The 22190-nt window shown below is 32.1% G+C and overlaps 1 protein-coding gene across 5 annotated transcripts in view; it reads right to left on the bottom strand.

The window, feature by feature from the left end:
• Positions 1 to 22190, bottom strand: part of LOC118196921 (uncharacterized) — a 251923-nt gene that overhangs the window by 169464 nt on the left and 60269 nt on the right. For 2 of the 5 annotated variants that reach the window (XM_085822088.1, XM_085822091.1), the window contains exon 1: positions 21504 to 21639. The exons of 1 other annotated variant lie outside the window; for it this stretch is intronic. The gene's annotated coding sequence lies outside the window, so the exon portion shown is untranslated. Of the gene's footprint in view, positions 1 to 21503; positions 21643 to 22190 lie in introns of those variants that run through there. 2 more of the 5 variants (XM_085822092.1, XM_085822094.1) reach the window with 2 other exon arrangements.

Below are 22190 nucleotides of genomic sequence, written 5' to 3' on the forward strand. Positions count from 1 at the left end.
TGTTAAAAAATCGCTAAATGCACAATGAATAGAAAAATTAAATCGGAAGCGATGCCGTAACAGTCAAAAGAATACGTAAAATATACATTTTATTCCTTGCATAACATTTATCAGTTTTCAATAAAATAATAAATGTTTGTTAACGAAAATTTATAGTTTCCCTAATTTCACGGAATAAAGGCCACGGACATAGCAATAAACACTGAAAGAGTTGATAATTACACCTTTTTCATATTTTTAGATCTAGCTTATTTGTTCATTATAACGATCTCTTTGCAGTCAGTTCACGTACATCACGAAATGTTGAACATCGCGTACTTTAGCAAGAGAACAACAATTAGTCTATAGCCTCATAATTCGTGAATGTTTTTCTCAAAATTGAAACACTTAATTTTAATTATTTACCGGAAAAGGAATTACAGTAACTTAGTAATTCATTGATACTCTCACAAAATCTAGTCTTTCGTAAAAACATTTTAGGGTATTACCATAATTAGATACCATAACTAATAGCGAATTAGGATAATTAGTGTCTTCCTTCTTTCCGTGTATCCAAAAACAGCTAGGCACTCATCGATGAATTTTATTAGTAATTCATACTAGTGCAGAGTTTGCACACCCGTTGTCGGTTACGAGAAGAAAAATAAAAATTTTCGTCGTTGCTTAGCAACACCAGAATAGTGTATTTTGACACGGAAATAGTTTACATTTCACTGAGATATACAAACATATCAACATATCAAGTCAATATAGCGCTGAAAAAGTAAACTTCATGTTGATGAAATGTAAGAGTTTAAATGATTATGTTTCGCCAATTTTATTAATGTTGCTCAGCAACGTCCAGAAGACAGAAATATTTAAAAATAAAATTCACTCAAAATATTTATTTAAAAGCGAGAACACTCGGAATAGTGCTTCAAAATCCATTTGGCATTTTGAGAGACATATATTCCTCATTTTTCCATAATCACTTAGGAATAAATCCACGTTATCAAAGTGTGAAAAATGGAAATTTACCCAAATGAATTGCTGTCAGCTGTCTAAAACATTCATATACGTGGTTTGTGCCTTACGGAAAGCTTAGTAAATTTTGAAAATATCTTTTTATTGTTTCTAAGCACCTATTAATATTTTGAATGATTATTCCATAAAAGTCATATAACTAAGCAAGAACCGCATAAGAACTAGAAAAGATCTTATAAGAGTGCCACGTAAGGATCAGAGACTTAAGTCAGAAACTTATTAACTTTAAAAATATTTGTAGTTGAATTTTTCCAATTTTGGGCATTTCCATGCTTTTATTATGTTATGTTATCCTAACGAGGTATTTATTTTCTACGTGGATGAAAAGGTATTGTTTTTTACGACGTATAAGGTGTTTAGTTCATCCCATACATCTTGTGTGTGCATGAAGGACTTTTAAGTTCCTGTTTGTTTTTAAACATGAAACATGTTTCAATTGAAAACAACTCCTTGCGTAATTAACCGATCACTTTAATAGGTACTTCTTAATAATTTTTACCCTTTATTTTATTTTTAAAAATACGTCTTATTAAAAAACTAAATAATATTATTGACAATATATGTAACAAATAGCTTATAAAAATATTAGAAATAGGTCCTTTTCTTACACAAGGTTTTACGCAAGTAAAAAATGTCATTTAAGTAAAGCAAGCAATTTTTCATATGAAATATATTACGGCAATTTCATTTACATCTGTTTTTAAAAGCAATAAAGTTTTTACATTTTTTGTTTCTAAGTTAGGTCAGTAATGAGCTGTTGAAAACTATGGAAATATGCTTTATCAGCACAGAATGAAACGGAAATATGAGTTGTAGAGACATTAGGATTTTTTGGAAGCAAGAGAGATTGAAAAATTTGCAACGCCTTCCCCGGGAATCGAACCGCGGACCTCTGGAATATGCGCCCAGGATGCAGACCACCTCACCATGAAGGCATGGCAAGAAGGTGGGAGAATTACCTTATATACTCTCCCTTTTAAGGGGTGTCGGGTTTCTCATTTTCAAATTCTCTACACTTTTATCTTTCAAAAAATACCACTCTTTAATCTCTATGAAAATTAGAAATGTAAAAATCTACTTTAAATTTGTCATCGAATGCTTTGATAAATGAGGATTTTTACATAAAAACGCGGTTTTCTCTAAACGTGATTTTTTTCATACTCGATGTACCTTTTCCCAGGTACTACTCTTCACAGGTATCTATAAAATTGTTATAGCTTATTTATTAGGTTTCCCAATATATACTCAAATGACCTTTTTGTGATAAACTAAGAAAAAAAATTTTTTAAATTTTTTGCTTGAGAAAAGTGCTAAATTTTACTATGCCTAACAAAATATTCTGTAAATTACTCTTAAATTCATAATGTTACAAAAGCTCATTTCAGTATAATTAGATAGGTATACTTTAATTACACAACAAATTTCAAGCGTCTATCTACAGCTGATTTTTAGAAAAGGTACATCGAAAATGGCCAATTTAACATTGTCGGTATAGAGTTTCTGGCACCCCTTAAAGGGCGACTGGGATTTTAAGGAACCTATTCGCCAAATCCTGGGTGTAGAGAATCATCATCCAACACGCGTTTAGTTCGGGCGCCACTGTAGAAACATTAGAAATTTTTTAGAAGCAGGAGAAACGAAAAATTTGCAACGCCTTCGCCGGGAATCGAACCGCGAACCACTGGAATACGCGCCCAGCGTGCGGACCGCCACACCACGAAAGCATGACAAGAAGGCGGGAGAAATACATTATATACTCCCCCTTTTAAAGGGCGACTGGGGCTTTTAGGGGCCCCAATCGCCAAATTCTGGGGTAGGAAAAATGATCATCCACCACTCTTTTAGTTCGGGCGCCACTTGCAGAGTCATTCGGTTTATTTCGAAAGCAGGAGAGATGAAAAATATGTAACGCCTTAACTGCGAATCAAACCGTGGACCTCTGGAATACGTGTCCAGAGTGCAGACCATCACACCAAGAAGGTGGGAGAAATACCTTATACCGTGATCTTACCTAATATTTAAAAGCTATTAAGAAAATGAGAAATGAGTAACATTTAAAACAAATCTTAGGATTGCTCTTTTCATAATGTGCAGTATATGAAGATATTCATGATTCTGGTATGTAATCTTTTAAAAATGAGGATTATAATCATATTTGCTGTGAGTAATGACAAATTAATGCTCTTACTAAAAAAATTTATTGAAAGGATTTTAATTACGATTTGAAATGGAAACAATTTTAAAGACCACATGTTTTGTTGTTGTGTTCTTTAGAATATAAAATATTTGCGTTGTTTTTACTCTTTACTGTATGTTTTTAAAAAATTCTTCTAATTAGGATGTTACCTTTCCTCCTGCATGTGAGAATTTCATTGCATATGAGGTTTCTACGGGACTTGGATAATTAAGCAGTATTAAATGTGCAGTTAGAAAGTTCGGCAATAAAATTTTTAGTAAATTTCTATTGTCATATTTCTTTTCTTTATATAGCCTTCATTTATAGCCAAAGCATTATATAATACGTTCTCTCTCTCTCTCTCTTTTTTTTTTTTTTTTTTGTTTAAAAATTCAAGATTATATACAGTACATTAAAAAACCTCAAAGCCGAGAACAAAAATTTATAAGAAAATATATTTATTATAACAAGTTTGGGTCTGTATTAATTCGAGCAGAAAACTATTTGCTATACGATTATTAATTTTTGGGTGTGAAGTTCTTGAGATTTAATTTAAACTTTGATTTATGTAACACGAAATGCAATTACATAAAAAATATCACAGTGAGATGCCTCAAAATTCATAAAAAAAAACTATTTCATAAATATATCTTAGACTAAATTGATGAGACACGATGTTTACATTCTCAACAGCACGATAAAAGCAAATACTTAACGAATATTTAATTTTTGATCTGACTTATCCCACGTAATGTGAAATTAAAATGATGTAAAAACAAATATTTCGTGCAAAAGTTAGTTATCTTCTTTGTTAGATTTTTATAATAATTTATATCTGGTATAATTTATGAACTGCAGATTGGTCGTCTTGCAAGCTAAAAGTTCATGAAACTGCATAAATCAAATGTTGCCATACGACATGTCAATCATACGTCACATGTTGCATAAATTATAAATTTATAAGTATTTAATTCATACAATAACTACTAGAATATGTAAATAATCGTGAATGATGTTATAAATAAACACTGGAAAATGAGACAGATACAGGCATTCTTGATATTGCCAAGTTCAGAAACTATCGAACTGCATTTAATTGAACTGATGTAATATACATAAAACTTTCGATATTTATTTGCAAACAATTGGATGCAATTGAAATAAATAACCATCTTTCCTAAAACGAAGAATGTTTCTCTGTAGAAAAATTTTCAACGATATTTTAGGTGCCTGATATGTTAGAAATATTATTTTAGTATAATCAAAATTATTGTTTAAATAAAACATGTCATGTTTTTTACTTCCTTGTAAGAAGTAAAAAGGAAGTATTCTAATCGCGAAAAGTTTCAGGCAGCATACTTCAACGAAAATATCCATTTTAACCTCTATCGAATTCAATTTAACGATGTTTTTGCGTGATATCTGTACGTAAAGACAGAATAAAAGACTCTTTTCCTTCAAAAAAATTATAAAACTGCTTTAAAAGGAATTCTGAAGAGAATTTTTCGTGGCGTCTGTCGAACGTATGTACGTACGTACGTATCTCGCATAACCCAAAAACGAGTAGCCTCAGAACGTTGAAATTTTGTATATAGGACTGCTATAACATGTAGATGTGCACCTCGTATTTTGGTTGCAATCGGCAGCACCAAACGTGTATAAATCTATTTATATATATATATATCCAGTCTGTTACCCGACTCAGTGAACTCAGTTTCTTTACTCTTATATGTTCGTAAATTGTACATTTTTTGCTTTAAAAATTATTGAATTTTGTTGTTCTTTTCTTCCGGTTAAGGGTTTTATGCCTTTAGTAAATCTGTATGCAATATTTTTAGAATTATCAACAATTTTAAAGTTGTTTAAGTGCCGCTAAGCCTAATAATTTTTTTGATGGTGACCATTGCTTGTTTACATTTGAAACAGCAGACTAGTGGATTTGTGTCCAATCTAGAGAAACTTAGCTTCACAACAACAAAGATAACGCCTTCATTTATTATTGCGAATTAAATCATGCTTAATTCTTTCTGGAACTTTTTCGAGGAAATAAGTGTTTAAGATTTACTTCGTAATTTTTAATACAGATATTTTGAGTTTTTATGTATTTTTGCCTAGTCGCGAAGTTCGAACTGAATTAATTGAATAAGAAATACTCAATCGTCTGTGAAAAACTTTTTTTTTTTTTTTTGTTTTGTTTTGTTTTGTTTGCTTAATTTCTTTTATACATCATTCTAGCTTTATTATGCATTTGAATAGAACATGTGGCAACGATTAGATAACTTTTTAAATCATATAAATTTTGTGCATTCTGAGTTATAATAAATGAACTCCTACTTTCTTAAGTATTAAGATGTGCCTGCTCACGCAGCTAAATTTTTTTCGCGCACGGGTGTTGGTACTTCTCATAGTACCATTCATTTGAAAATATCTTTGCCTAGTGCACGTTAATGCTATCTACTGGCGAAAACTCTTTAGTAGTTAATGACCAGAAAAAAGTTAAGTCATAAAGTTATAATATGAACGAAATATAATACTGTTAATTAATCTAGCGCCAGAGTGTCGCTATGGTAAACAAATAGAGTGAATTTTAAAGAATGCATTTATTCTATTGTGGTGTATGCGCTTTCGGCGAAGTAGATTTAATTTAATCCAATAAGTGTAAAAGAAATGCAAGAAAAAATGCGTATAATTTAATATTCTGTACAAGGAAGTCATGTGGTGTACACATCAGATTTTTTGTTATAATAATGCTCCATGCAAATAAATGTTCTCATGTTAGAAGCCGATCAGTTCAATGTCGCTGATCGCAGTTATCCAGAGAACTGCAAAATAGTGTTATAATCTTCATCGTTTCAGTAGAAAATAGATTTGTTGGTTTGTCTTTGCAGAGGTAGCATTCAAAGTATTAATGCAAGGAATATTTTCTATATTTCTGTTTACCAGAATTCGTGCTTATTTTTCATGTAAAGCATTCATAACCCTTAATTTCGTCTTTTTAGTTTTTGTGCAACCAAGATAATCAGTGTATAATTAACCGACTCTTCACTGGACATTAAAATAGAAAATTGTGGACATGTTTAAGCAAAGTATATTGTAGATAAAGAATTTATATAAATATTATTGTACGCTGGCTTTTCTTATTCCCAGCCGTTTCTGAAATTAAAAGAAAAACTTTAAAACATAAAAGATGACAAAGAATGCTTATTTCTCTGAAAAAAGGAGAGCATGTTTTGACATGGTAATCAGATATTTGTATAAATAGATTTATAGTTTAATATTTTAGCTAAGTAATTTAAAAGTTTATATCTTGATATTGATATCTTGATAATCGAAAGGAATTAAGAAATTACTTGAAATATCTTATTTTTCGAGAATATTTTTAAATTATAAGTACCTGTAAATTGTATGGTGCATCGATAATTTCAAGCAATGTTTTAAATACTTCAAGATATGAAGTTCTAGTATTTGCTATGTTTTCGTGACTACATGGCATGATTTGCAATGCATAAAGTAGTATATCTCCTAGTACACGTTTCATAAGAATCTTCGGAATTCATTGGATCTTTCAGAGATAATTCACTCTTGTAAACCAGGTTTCCCAACCTGGTTTACAAGATGAAAAGAATACGTTCATTAAAATGGGCTGGAAAATAAGCTAATTTCAGGGCGACTTTCAGATTCTTAATTTCGAATATTCAGGACAGATAGGAGCAGAATGTCACAGATATACACACAGACAGACAGAGAGAAAAACTTGTTCTAAGACACTATCATCAGATGTCTGCGAGTGACCGACAATGAACTAATTAATAATCTATCTAGTTTTCAAGCATACTATCAAATTGCAAGTTTAGAGTTTAAATTACAATATTGTGGTCTCATATACAAAATATCTCTCTGTAAAAATTGAAAAAATGCATGAAGTGAAAATGAACTACGTGAAATCCCATATTGGTGTTATAGAAAACGAGAGGACTGACATATTGTCCAAAAAGGCTACTTTGAATAATACCGGGGATGCGTTCGATATTCAGGCATCAAAAAGAATTGTTATTAGCAAAATCAAGGATATCTATTATGATTGCTAGAAAGAAAAATGGAAAGTTTCCAGAAAAAGGAAAGATTATTCGTTGAACTTTTGAATTTTCTAGAAATATGGAAATAATATGTGATTTTGTTTACAATCAAATAATTACTGGAGACGGACGCTTCCCTGTGTACCTGAAAAGATATAAATACCAAAATAATAGTTTTTGTAGTGCATAAGGCAATGCACGACATTTTGTAGAAGACTTTGTAGTATTGCGACATATTAGGGAAAAACATGGTAACATAAAAAAATTCTATTATAATCTTCAACGAATTTAGATTTGCAAAGAATTTGATGAACTTTATAAATGGCAATAGAACAATATTGAAGATTTTGATTTTTGATGTTGTCAACTGTCTTTTTGTTTCTAATCTGTGTTGAGTGTGTTGCGTTAACCATGAGGTCGATTATTATCGACCAGAAGGGTTGCAGCACCTTCGTATATTACATTGCTATCAAACTATTTCAAATTGTAAGTTTGAAATGCTTCTGTAAGAATAGCCGTCTCTTCGGCGAAGAAAGCTAAGAGTAGTTTGAGTAATACAAGATATATTATATTACGCAAAGGAAAAGACCGAGCAGTGTTGATGCGTACTTAGATCCATATTGAAGAGGAATAATTCTGATTGCGTAGTATGATGTGTTGAGATCGTTAATATCTAAGAAACTTGGCAGTCGATGCAGTTTTAATTCCATTTTTATTTGCGACTGACATTTGTGGCCACAGTTCGTTTGGCAATCTAGCCGTGCCTATTCAAGAATATTTACATTTTCAATATTATTGCAATAGGAAGCAACAAGTGACATTACGTCCAAGCAGAGCAGAGAGAAGCTGAAGTGCGTAATTATGCTATATGGAAGCACGCGAAGAGAAAAGTTTTGGTTTGTGTTTAAAAGCTTCAGTTCCCAATTATTACGTCATAAGCGCTGCGCAGGCGATGCAAAATCCAATGATCTAGAAATGACGCAATCCAGAGAAGTTATTACGATTTTTCTAACAAAGAGGAAGAATTAAAGAGTTACCGTTAGTTTAAATTAAAGTTTTAATTTATATATTTTTTATCTTAACATATACATATATGTAGTAAAAAGATTAAGAATTAAAATATTAGTATTGTTGCACGCGCAGGGTTCATATCAGACCGAATGCACACAGAACTGATAATAGCTTGATACAATTTATTTTTACCAAAACAAACACTTTAGAGTCTTAAAACTTCCGCAAAAATACTTGTACAGCTATTCATATTCATATCAGAACGTATCCAAACAGGATGCGTTCTGCACTGCACCGCTAATACGGAGATATCTCAATGCTCCGAAGTCACGCTGGTCCACCAGTGGCCAAGCGGTAACGTGTGTAACGTGTATACGAGCCAGTTTTCTTTAGGAAATACTCCACGAAGGCATCTCTCCTCTCACGCACATAGCCTTCGAGGCTTTATCGTAACCACATAAACCAAACCGAACTCACGCTGAACTAACAACTCACAACAACAGTTGAAAATTATATAAGTGAGAATTATATAAGAGAAATGGTGAAAATTATATAAGAGAGAGAGTAAGTTGAAAAACTTACTCTCTCTCTTATATAATTTTCACCCTGCTGCCGAAAGATTTCTAGTATTTTCCACCTCTCGAAATTACTGGGAGACATATGAGGGCCGGATACGGATGCAGCGACATATCTAGATTGATTACATTTATTCTGTCTCAATACTAATTACAGTTATATATGGACCGGACTTAAATGCCGCCAAATGGTAGACAATTTTGGCGATTTTGGGCGATAAAATTTAGTTACCAAAATCGTCGACAGTTTGGCGATATCTCGCCCATTTAGCGAGGTAGCCATTTACTCAATTTTAGAAACTTGCCTCTGTATTCTTATTTTTCTGCATATTTCAGTTTCACATATAATTTCACTAAAATTATTTACATATGTACAAAATTCGTGTCAGTATTTGATACCGGGTGTGTTATCGTTATAAAAAGTAAACTAAACATTTTGCTGAGAGTTTTAGATTTACAAAGGAGTTCTGAATAAATTTACAGATTATAATTAAACAGTTTAAAATAATATGCAGTTACTTTTTTTAATGATTTGTAAAACGAGTTACTTACTTGAATTTTAAGCCAAAGTAATCAACATATAATTCATAATGACATTACAGCTCCTTTTGTAAATTTGACAGTATGAACGTTTTAAAAAATCTTGTAGAAGCAATTTTTTGTTGAAGTAATACCACCTATTTTGTTTGCATTTTTAGTGCTAAAATATGTTTTTCAAGTAATGAATTCTATGAACAAATAATACGTTTAATGCCTGTTAGTGGCTAAATAAGTAAATATTGTCCCATTTGCAACTCCTATATGATCGATAACATTATTTTTCTGAACTGTCTTAAATCTTGCATTTGTCAAAGCTCAGTTCGTCTTAGAGAATATAACAGAGCTGAGGAGACATTCGGGGACCTAGGATAAAATTTTGCATTAAATTTTAGAATAAACAAAATCACATCTTGAATAGAAAGCAGTGAGTTTCAAGTAAGTAAAAGTCTATATACAGTCCAAAGCAGAATAAAGCAAAATTTTGGCAGTTTATCGTTGGAAATTTGATGCAGGAAGAAGTTCTGGATTAAAAGAGAAGAATATGAAGTGGTATTATCAAACGACAGAAATCTTGGTTTACACGTTATGTAATATTTCTGCTATATAGAAATTCTGGTCTCAGGCGTTTTGACAGGAAAATGATTGACAGGAAAATGGTCGCAAAATATGGGGTCGGAAATAAGAGATAAGAGATAAAAAATAGGATCTCTTCGCTGTCTGTGTGTGTTCTATTGACAGCGAAATTGTTTTCCTTTTCCCTAATGAGAACAGAAAATGTCTCTTGGACAGCAACCATTTCAACGTTATTTAATTCCGCTATTTCTAAAAGTTGGCCAAGTTTAATTCTGGTTGCCGTAGTCGTTAAACCATTAATATTACACAGAAGAATTTTCAGTCTTCAAGGTTCATTGAATACCTAAGACAGTTGGTTTTGGAGGTAACAAGAACCACTCCCAAAAACACTATTAAGATCTTTACAGGCGACAGCAAAATTGCTGACCATGCAGGTAATAGAATTTATATTGAGACTTTTTTGGAGAAAATAACTCTCTGTCATTGTATTTCTCCCGCCTTCTTCTCATGCCTTCGTGGTGTGGTGGGCTGCACGCTGGCGCGTATTCTAGAGGTCCATGGTTCGATTCCCGGCGAAGGCGTTGCATATTTTTCATCTTGCCTGCTTCCAAAAAATACCTATGTCTCTACAATCGTAATCCAAATCACAGTTCTGTCTTCAGGAGTCAATTAATAGCAATCAATTTGGATCTCGAGGCTATACTAACCGAAAGGAATTTTGGAGATCTATGGATTTTATCTGATAGCCATAGCTCACTACAACATCTTGATAACTGGATAAAACTGCAGCTAATTTCCTAGTACCATGATATCTATTTACAATTGATCCTCTCTCATGTGAATCTTTACGGCAACGGAATGGCAGACAAATTTGCAAAGGAGGGCTATGATCTTTTATCTCCCTCCTCTACCGCTCTCACCTATATGGAACTATATTCTCTTGTAAAATCCTAAATTATGGTGGAATGGCTTGTGCTCCGCACTCATCAATGGTACTTGGTTAGCATGCCTGGTTATACTCCAAACCTTGGGCGAGACAGAACTCCCAGACAGCGCTCTCACGTATTGCCAGGGGTCACATCAAGTGCCTTTCTTTCAAAGAGGGCATAAAAATCTTCTCCAGATGCACCAACAGCAGAGAACATCAGGCTTCTGCCGAACAGATTATGGTCTATATATCAATCTCCTCCTTGTGCTAGACTTTCTTAGAGTCAACAGTTTTTTGCACTTTATCTGACTTCCCCTGAATCCGGAGGAAAAGTAACAACAACGACAAACAAGAAAATGTAGACAACAGGTACCGTTCATCATAGGAGACATTTCATCGGGACGAGATGTTTTTCGACTTTTTTTTCCCAGGAAGAGGAAAGTACACGAAAGTTTTTTCCCACGCTATTGATAATGAAGGATGTTAAGCGCCTACTCAAATTTTTCCGGAGTTATAATTGTCTTAGATAAGGTCGTGGAGACTGCGATTCACCAATTAATTTGAAATGAGGTATAGTTGCATTGGTCGTTGCTGTATAATTAATAATTAGTTGAGAAGTTAAAAGAATGAGATTTGGTTGAAACAGCTCTCAAGAGTATTTTTCTTTTACAACTGCTTTTGAGTTGGGTGCGGAGCTAGTAAAAATCAAGAAGTAAAAAAAGGGGGTAGATTTTGTTTAAAGTGGAAGGTGGAGAGTTTCGTTGAGCTACTTCTTTTAAGTTGGCTACTCAGAGTTTTTCTTCAGTTACAGGTTGTTGAGTTGAAGGCAGAGATAGTAAAAATGGAGAAGTGAGAAAAAGGTAAATTTGGTTGAAGGATAGAGTTTTTTTCATGCTTATTTTCTGGTTTGGCTGGATTTGGTTTATCATTGTATTGGCTTGAAGTTGAAAGATAATTAAGCAAAAAATAATAGAAAAAGCAGGCTTATCCTGAAACGGAAAGAGAACTTATTTCAGTGAAGGTGTCTTGGAAAAACGAGGCGCGTCTTCATTTTCTTTTTTCGGCTTCATTTTTTTTTCCCTTGCGAGGGATGACTGCAGTTTTAGATGAAGGCGAAGTGCTCAAGTTTCTAATTTTCAAGAAATGACTTCGACAATTTACGAATAGCAAAACATCACTGGCTTAAATATGTGTTCGATGTGTGATGGAGAAAGAATGTAATTTAACGAAGATGTCTTGAAATAACGAAGTGGTAAAGATTTCTTCTGTGCTTTGATGTAAAGGTTGCTGTTTGCGGTTATGATTAGCTGATGTTGCTACAGACCTTCAAGTGAAGACCAAAAGAAAAGGGTTCTTCTCCTGCAGAGAAGAAGTCACCGAAAATGGTTACTCTTACGAATTATGTCGAACTGTGAAGAAACCAGTATTCGTATGAACTATATGGAATAGTGTGGAAGACGGTGCTCCTATGCCAGCTTTATTTGTCTACAATTACCATTATTATTATTTTTACAATTAACTGTTATTATTATTATTTAACATAACTATACATATTCTAATTTCTCACACTAACTTTTAGGACTAACATAACATTTTTCTTCTTTTTCGATTTTAATTGTACTCCGAAAGCTTTGTACATCTATAATTTTGCTGTTATTATTTCTAGAAACTTTTCAGGATACTGGAACAAAGATAAAGAATTTAGGAATTATACATTTTATAATCGCAAATTATTAAGTTGATTTCTCTTAAATTTGGTCAGATGTTTCATGTTGTACTATTACATAAATAGTTTGATATGAAAATGTGCTTATATTAATTCATAATTGATTTTGCATGTATAGGGATTCGTAATGGTTTGAATGCTGACAGAACTGATGATAGTTTGATAAAATTTTATTTTCGCAAAAGACACTTTACAGTTCTGGAACTTTACACTAAACTACTCTTACAACTCTTCTCAATAGAACAGAGCACAATCAGTAGGTACCATTTCAAACTGCTAATAAAGTTAAACACGATACAATGCAAACCAAAGCACGTAATACTCTCAGTAATCCGAAGTCAACTCTGAACAAAAAACTGATGGTCTCTCCGGGTTCATATAGTTTCCCTCCGGCCGCCGAGAAATCTCTAGTATCTTCTATTTCTCAAAATAAGCGCCGGATACGGTTACAGTTACACATAGAGATCAATTACAATTATTCAATTATAGTACCAATTGCAGTTATACAGAAACCGAAATGCCGCCAAATGGTTGCCACGTTAAGCGAATTTTGTCGGTTTCTTGCCAAATTAGTGACAAAAACTAGTCGCCAAAACCATCGCCAGCTTGGTGATATTTCTCCAGTTTAGCGAGAGAGTTATTTATTTGCATGTTAAATAGGCTTTCCCTTGTAACCTCATTTTTCCTCCAGAGCTTCGTTCAGTCTTTTTATGATACATTATACAGAAGATACTACAATTTTGCACATAATTTGACTAAAATTATTTACATATATATTATATATGCAGAATTCGTAATAATATTTGCTGCTGTTTTTGAGCTATGCATAGCAATGTTTCTCAAACTATGGTACACGTACTACTTGTGGTATATTATATTATTTTTGGTAGCACTGTTTTTACACAGAAGATTTAAATGCATTTTCAAAATGAATGTAAAATGACACTCTTTTCCAGTGCATATAATCGCTATTCTTATTTATATCGTACACAGTTTCAAACATTTGACAATCTCTATGTATAGTGTATACATAGCTTCTAAGGGTGATTTATCTTAATATATAAAAGTTTGTCACACATTTTATACTGTTTCACATATGTTTTTTGTACGGTAATGCCATTTATATTAAATTATGCTCATGTTGATTAGCTTTCTGTTAGAGCAGTTAAAATTAATGCCTATTGTTTGTAATGTTTAAGTCAATTTTATACCTCATTCCTAAAAATCAGGTTATTTAATTTTAATCCAAAATGCTATTAAATTAATTGAATCGAATACAGCTAGGACATTAATTCTACAGCATAAAGTTGTATCATATTAGAAGCTTCGAATTAATGTTTCTGACCAGAAGCTCTAGGATAAAAGATAAAATATTAAATATTCTGAAAAGGTTTTAAATCTTCTCCTTCAAGATCTTGAATATATAATATGAAATAATGAAAAAAACATTTAAAGAGCAAGCAAGTCCACTTACGCAAGCAAGTCCACTTAAGAGACTAAAATGCATGATGAGATTAAACGTGTTAGATAACTTTAAAGCTAACATTTAGAAAAGAATAATTCTAGTTGGAAAGTAATCAGTTATGTGATGTTATTTTTTTTTACTAGTTGAGTCAAGAGGAAAGATTCAGAATTACTCTTTGATCCTACAATCATATTGCAGAACCTAGAAAATACTTTTGTATGGCAGATGTATTCAAATGAAACTGTGTGCAAACGTGCGTGGAAAGTAATGGTACATAAGTATCAGAGCACTGACTCCTGTTATTATCCATAAAATTGTCGCTCATTTCACCAGAGTGCACGAGCTACTTATATATGAATTCAGTTCACAGATCTAATTGCAGGACATCAAATGAAGCTTGGCAGTTTGAAATGCTTAGAATATCGCTTTTTAGATAAAAACATCAGATTAGTATTTATTGATTAAATATAATAATATTTTACAGCAGTTCATTTCTTCGTAACATGTAAAGTAGATTACTCATATTTTATCTTTTAATTAGCTACTGAAAGTTTTTGCTTAAGCCCACCTTTAATCTATTCACTTAGAAGGAAATATCTACTTTAAAATCGATACAACAGACAAAAATAAAAAATGGCAAAAATAAAATAACGATCGCACTGAAAATCGATGACACATGGTCTTCCACGCAATTAATATTCAACTGATTTTTTATTTATTAAAATTTTGGTGTATGATAGGGATATACGATATACAGGACCGTTTCCCCGTATAAGGGACATAAGAAAGCAGTGAGAAAACTTTCGATATGGGAGAGGCGCAATATGTAAAGAAGTATACAATTAGCCACGAATTAAAAATATACTTGATTTATATGGAGCTTCAAATGTACTTATCGTCAAAGGCGTCAAAAAAGCTGGAGCACGTCCTATCGGTATAATATGTTGAGGTGGTATAATATGGTGGCTAAGGTTCTTCAGTGACGCCGTTATATTCTTTTTTAATCTAAATTTTATTCATATTTTTGTATTATAATAAAAAATATGATGCATAACAAAACTATTTGTTTTTTTTTTTTTAATTGAAAAAATTATAGCATGAGTTAAGATTCATTGTATAACGTCAAACAATGTAATTTTTCTTTGTGGGTAAAACTATAATTATTCATTATTCTATGAATAAAGGTATTTTTATATAGTTTGTAAACTATCAGGCGTTAAACTTAATTAGAATTGCTTCTCCTCGCATCTAACTGCTGATCCTAGAAATTATGTACAGAGGTTCCTGTCGCCTAGTATTGCTCATACTACTAGTACACAAGAAAAGCCTCAAAATCTAGCGCATAAATTATTAACTACGATTTGTAGAGTTACAGAGCTAAAAATATAAAAAACAAAATTATTGAACTTCTTATCGGACAACACCTTGGCAGATCTACATTATACTTTGTATCGGAATGGAAAACTAGATAGTTCTAATATTTTCCGAACTTTAATTTTCGATAGTTCTATTTTGTGAGCTGTTTCTGCAGCAAAAGGAAAGAATTCCAACTTCCAGTGAGCTCTCGGCTGAGATTACTTCCTGGTTTAAAACTGTGCCGCTTGTGACCAAACAATGAATATAGGAAAGAAACGAATAAAAGTTAAAATTATTAATTATAAATTATATTAATAAAATTATAATTTGCTTATGAAGATGAGTTCTTAATTAAAAATTGTTTGAAAACTTTCGAGAAACAAAAAGAGAAATCAAAGAAAACTGATAAATCTTATGAAATAATATTTTATTTGGAAAACATAAAATGCGATAGCTAAGATTATATGGATTATTAAATTAAACTTATTACAAAAACTTGAGAAGTTAAATACTGCTCACAGAACTCACATAAGCTAAATGCAGCGTAAAATACGATGTAAATATTTATATTAAAAACTTAAATTGAAAGCAAAATACAAGTGCTGAAAGTAACTGGCCGTCTGATATTACATTAAAAAATATAAACTGATTGCGAAATGATGTGCAATAACAGAATAACAAACAAAGTGGAAAATATTTATACCTCCAAAAAGTAAAATGTATGATTAGAAAAGTATTTAGGAAAAACAGATATGTGAAGAACACTATTTATATAAAACCTTCGACCAGAAACTAGCTTAAATTTTTTAAAACAGAAACTAGCTTACTTTGGGGATAACGTGCTGAAGGTTGAGGTGAGTAAGGTGCCATGTAAGACGAACTACTACCTAATATATATGTTAGTCCTCCGATTAGCTAGATATCTAAGGATTTATAAATTTACTAGTTTTCTAAAGGGGGCCTTGTAATTTATAGTATCATCAGGTCACCAGCAAGTAATTTAGTGCTTTTCAGATATATAGCGCAGCACCGGATTGCACTTAATCACATGTTCGTATGGATTGATGCTTGTAGAGTCTGAGAATAATACAAAGTCTGGAACCTTTCTAAATATAAGCTTTCTAGCCTTTTTCTGTTGAAACCAAGGATGTTGTTACACCAGCATCATGCAAGCATATACTTCTTTGCGTATGAGTGTCTAAACAAATCTTATTGCCAAAAAAATACTGTAAATCTATTACAACCTGCTTTCAGGTTATATTGGTTTTGAGTGCGCAATTTCCCCAGGTAAATGATAAATAACTATTCGGGCTGTTTACAAAGTGCAGCAACACAAGTGATATACATTTTCGTCAAGTACATTACGGATATTTTGGTCCTCCAGAAAACTAAGAATGAAGTGCTCTGTAGTGTCTCAACTGCTCCATCGTATCACCGTTTGGAACTTGGTCGACTGCCGATTATAAGAATCTCATATCCTTGTTTTCATTTCCGAAATGCTTTGAAACCGTAGAATAATAACTGTGGCCTAGCGTTTGTCAAATTCGATTAATCCGCTTATAACAGGGATGGTGAACCTTATTTCGGTGGCACGCCACAGGTACATATTAAATTGCTTTTATTCACTACAGTCACTGAATACACTTAAAAAAATCTCCAAGACAAGTCTAGCAGCCATATCCAGAGGCGGATTGAGAAGATAGCCCGAGGAGCACCATTATGGCATTTTCCAAGACAGAAGGTTAACTAGTGAAACTAACAGAACTAATGTTTCAAGATATAGAGGAATGATTCTTTGCTAGTGAGAGCCCCTATAACGGAATCGTCTCTTTTATTGATTTAGACAGCTTAATTTTCTAAATATAACAGTTTGAAAATGTGATGAAATGTGTGCGTGGCTTCTATATCATACAAAAATTGAATTTTGAAATAAATGTCACATAAAATCTTTATATTAGAGCAGTGGTTCTCACACTGTGCCATGGGGGCAAAGAATAATTTTGAAAATTAAACATTTTTATGTAGATTCGATGCTATGCATCAATGTGAGAAAGAGTTCGGTAGTTTGAAACTTCCGGTTCTTTATAGAAAGGCGAGCAGAGCTTAAGCCCCTACTTATCCTATTTTATTCATTATTTATTTAAGTTTGGAATCGCGATATTATGGATTACTCATGTACAGTAACGTTCGCTGGCTCTATCGTGGACAAGTTCTTCACAGATTTGTAGAGCTTTCCGAGGAAATTAGATTTTTTTATAACAGAAAAGAAGCAAGAATTTCCAGAACTGATGGATCTTATTTGGTTGTGTGATGAAAAATTTATCAACGACTTTACAACATTATGTACTGATGTAAATAAAGAATTTCAATGAAAAGGACAAAGTGTAAATAAATTATTTGACATCATATTATCCTTAGAACGCAAAACTGATGTATTCTCTAAAGATATCGAAATAAAGAAGTTTAAATATTTCCCTTTTCGCTTAAAATACGCTTAGAATTGACGTCGATAAATTATCTTAGGATGACAGAAAAAATATATTTACAAACTATCTGGATATTTTAGAAAATTCGAAGAAAATTGTATCAGCATGATTTTCTCAATTTCGGAATTAGGAGAAAATATTGCAGCTTATTTCAAGACTAATTTCACTCTGATAGAATGGGTGATCTTAAAGTGATATGTTTTGAGTAGTTTCATATTAACAATTTAGAAATGGAATCGAAAGAACTTCAAGAAAATTCTACTTGGGTGAACAAATTTGTCAAACTTCGTGAAGTATTAGAAGAAATGGAGTGCGAATACTCCAAATAACATCCAACAATTAGAAAGTTTAATGCTTGAATAATGGAACGATTTACTAGAAAAACTGTCGGCCATGAAAAAATATACAATAGCACTCCTTACAATATCTGTGATGCTTGTGAGCCGGTGAATCAACTGTAAGAAACCATCTTCGCTCAAATTTAAGCGAATTTCTTATGTTATTAAAGACAACAAGTTACGACAGAAATATAGTAAATGACTTGGCTAATAAGGTTCAGATACAAAAGTTGGACAAAACTGATTAATATTGTAGTATTTGTTTATAATTTTAAATGAATGTATTTTTAAAAGCAAAAGTATATTAAGTGAAGCGTCTTAAAGAGGATAACATATTTTTGAAGTGAAAAAGTAAGAGCAGTTAATAATATAGTTTGAATTGTATTGACACATCTAATTTTTCATACTTTCAAAAATTAAAAACATCTACCATTAATTACAGTTATTTTATTTTTTCACTTACAATAAAGCATGACCGCTTTAGAACATTTTACGTTATCTTAATATTAAACCGAAATATTTTCAAAATACTGTTTATTCAATTTACATTTGATGCAAGTTTATACCTGAACAGTAAATACAGTTACAAAATATACGATTATTACGATAGTTTAAAATCAAATGAGGAGTTTAAAAATGATTTTAAAAAATAGCAAGTCGTACAGAATGCGTTTTATTTATATTATTCTTGAAAGTGATGTGGGCAGTCTGTTGCCTATAACTTTTCATTTATCTCATTGACGGAATGATCATAAAGTTTTCTTTTGTCATTGTACATATTAAGGTACATTTTCCCACAGAATTATTTGCAGGTATTTCACGTTTCAAATGAGCATGGTTTCATGGGTGCCTTCATTTGTAATTATAGGCTAGATTTTCGTTATAAATGGTTGCGGAACGCAGAAAAGCAAATGCTATTTTATAATTCACCTGAAATATTTATGCAGTGTTTCATTTTTTAAATTAAACTAGAGGACCTTCAAACTATTTCCGGATTTTGCTCCTTTTATTTTTAACATTAAGCAAACGCTGTACCATTTATATTTCACCAAAATGAGTAATCAGACAAAAACTGGATATATATTACCGGAATTTTTTGTGACTATTTCAGTGATTTAGTTGTAAATATCATAGCGATTATGTTTCTAGAAGAATTATTTTCCAGCAAAGTGATTATATTCTAGAAGAATTATTTTCCATCAAAGCAATCCGTCTATAACAGCTTTTATTTTCAAGAAAAATATATGCAGATCGAAGCAGAACTGTCTCAAAATTACACAGCTTAAGAATAGAAAATGCGCATTTTAATTAACAAAAATATAATTATCTTGTAATGACTTTTGCAGTTGGTGAAAGAGTAAAAAAGGAAAACGATAATAACATGAATTCTTCGAATTTGTCATGCACACCCAATTTTATAAATTAGTTTACTGTTTAAATGGATGGTCATTAAAGTAAGTGAATATGGAAATTATTTCTGAAAAAAAAAATGAGGTGGAGTCTGTCTGACTTCATTACAAGGAACTTACTCTCCATCGCTCCGAAACAAATAAGGTTCTGAGAAAATTCATCAACAAAAAAAGAAAAAAAAAATTCTTTCTCTCTGTCATGAGCCAGAGAGGGAAATCTATCGATCGCATGTCACATCTCATCAACACCTTTTGACCCATATATCCTTAGTAATGGCTGCAATTTATAGTTCTTCTGCCACTGATAATAAAACACATTATACTGAATGGAAATAAAGCAGAAGTTTCTAATTCCTTATGTTGGACCAGCAAGGCGTAAATGTGTTTTGTGCCATTTCACGATAAATTGACCTGCATGTCCTTATGGTTGTTAACTGTTAATCTTTAAACTGAATGTAAAACACAACAGTTACGAGGAGAAACATATTCACTTGTTTGATAAATATCGTTTCGGTTTTTAATGGGTGTTTCAGGTTTTTTGCAGGGTCGTAGTCATCCGAGGAATTGAATGGTTTCAAATTTTTCTATATAATAAGATTAAAGTTAATAGAAAGAAATCGAAATTTTAATTTTCTTTTACACACAACTGAAAATGCATGAGAAATCGACACACATGTATACCGTAAAATTTGAGACATCGAAACACATATAGACCATGAAACTTAACTTTGGGCTAAAAGCCAGTATCTACTTTTTTTGCAGGAGTATGGGAGCCAGAAGCACAGGTGAAATTACAAGTTGTAAAATTACAAGCACACGAAGTGAAATTACAAGTTGAAAAACTTAGTGAAACTTAGTGAAACAAACTTAGTGGAACACTGGAACTAATTTCATGAAAACTTTAGCTTTTGTTCGCAATTTTTAGAGACTTGGGTTCGACAAAGTTTCAGCCAAACGCAGCATAGTCAGCTGCTCTTTCCCACTGAAAGTTACACTTAGAGAGCTCTTAACAGTGTTTACTTAGGGAAGAGACTCGAAACCTTCAAATTTGTTGCTGTGATATGCCTGAAATTAATGTCTCAACTCAATGTAATGGGACAAGGGAATGTGATGGATCCCCGATACTTAGAAATAAGACAGAGACCAGAAAAAAAAATACGAAAGTAATTCTGAAAATTATTTTAGGTAATATATAGTGCTCCGAAATGAGTATTTGTTAATAAACATAATCCTGCAAATGTTAATAAAATTATCAGTTGCATATATTTCTTAATTAAATATATTTTAATATACCAATTAGATATATCGTTAGAAATAATCAAGATGCGTTTAGTGATTTTAAGTCACTTAATTTATTAAATAATTGCAGGTGATTATTAAGAAACTTAACGTTATCTGAGAACTCACTATGCAAGAAGCCTTGAGAGAGACTAAAATTTTTGCGCTGTAAAAACACTTGCCAAGGCGAGAAGATGACATGTAAATAGTAGAGTAACATAAAATGAAGAAACGAGAGGTAACGGTTTTGGAACTATTCCATATACCAAATCATTTGTAATGGTATCAGGGAAGAGCATAATTTTTTTAAATTTTAGTTGTCTAGACAAACGCTATTTAACAGCATAAACTTATTTTCAGTAAAACAGCACTTTGTTTAAAACCCACAACATTTATTTAAAGCTCCAATTTATCGTAATACTAAAATCTCACTGCATACAGGTATACTTCTTTTCATGCAAGAAATATGAAATGAATATCTAAATAGTATTTTTTCGCATTGTTTGTATTGCTTGCTGTTATTTTTATAAGCTGCTATTTTACCTGTAATTTGATACCACAGATGATGAATCGTCAGTAAACGATTTCCTGTCCGTGTCCAACAGTAAACATAGTGTCCTGGGGAATAGATGGGTCTTCAAGGACCGGAGTCACGTGAATGAAGTCTGCACAATCAGCGGCGCTGGCAGTCAGACAGCAATGACAGATAGCCGGGTACCTCGGTGTTCAGATCGAACTCACTGAAGCGCACATTAAACCATATTTTTACGTTGGTAGCTTTTTCATGCTTTTTTATTCGCTATTTATCTACGATCCTTTCGCTGATTAGATAACTTTCGCCTTTTTTTATGACTACGCTAATTTAATGAGAGGAAAAAGAATCCATTTAAGTTTGTTGTTATAACTTATTTTAAGAGAACAAGTTCAGTTTTGATAATTTTTAAACAGACATGATTCGCTATATTAGTAAAAATTCAAATATTTGGTTTAGCTATTTAATACCGAATGAAAATAATAGCTGTTTAATTTATGTTTTAAGCATACTGATGTAAATATTTCCAATGGTATCTTAATGCAAATTTCCATTGCGAGTTTGTTTAGTATCCTATACTGAAATCCAAGTTCTCAGTTCCACTTAGAGTTTTAAGCAAGACAGCAAATAAGGATACACTTATATTTAATCTAACAATTGAGAGAATTTATCTATCGTGGCCATTCAGTCTCTTGGAG

Source organism: Stegodyphus dumicola, chromosome 8, assembly GCF_044657685.1.
Source record: "Stegodyphus dumicola isolate Sdum_Otavi_A_Nest chromosome 8, ASM4465768v1".
NCBI lineage: Eukaryota > Metazoa > Arthropoda > Arachnida > Araneae > Eresidae > Stegodyphus > Stegodyphus dumicola.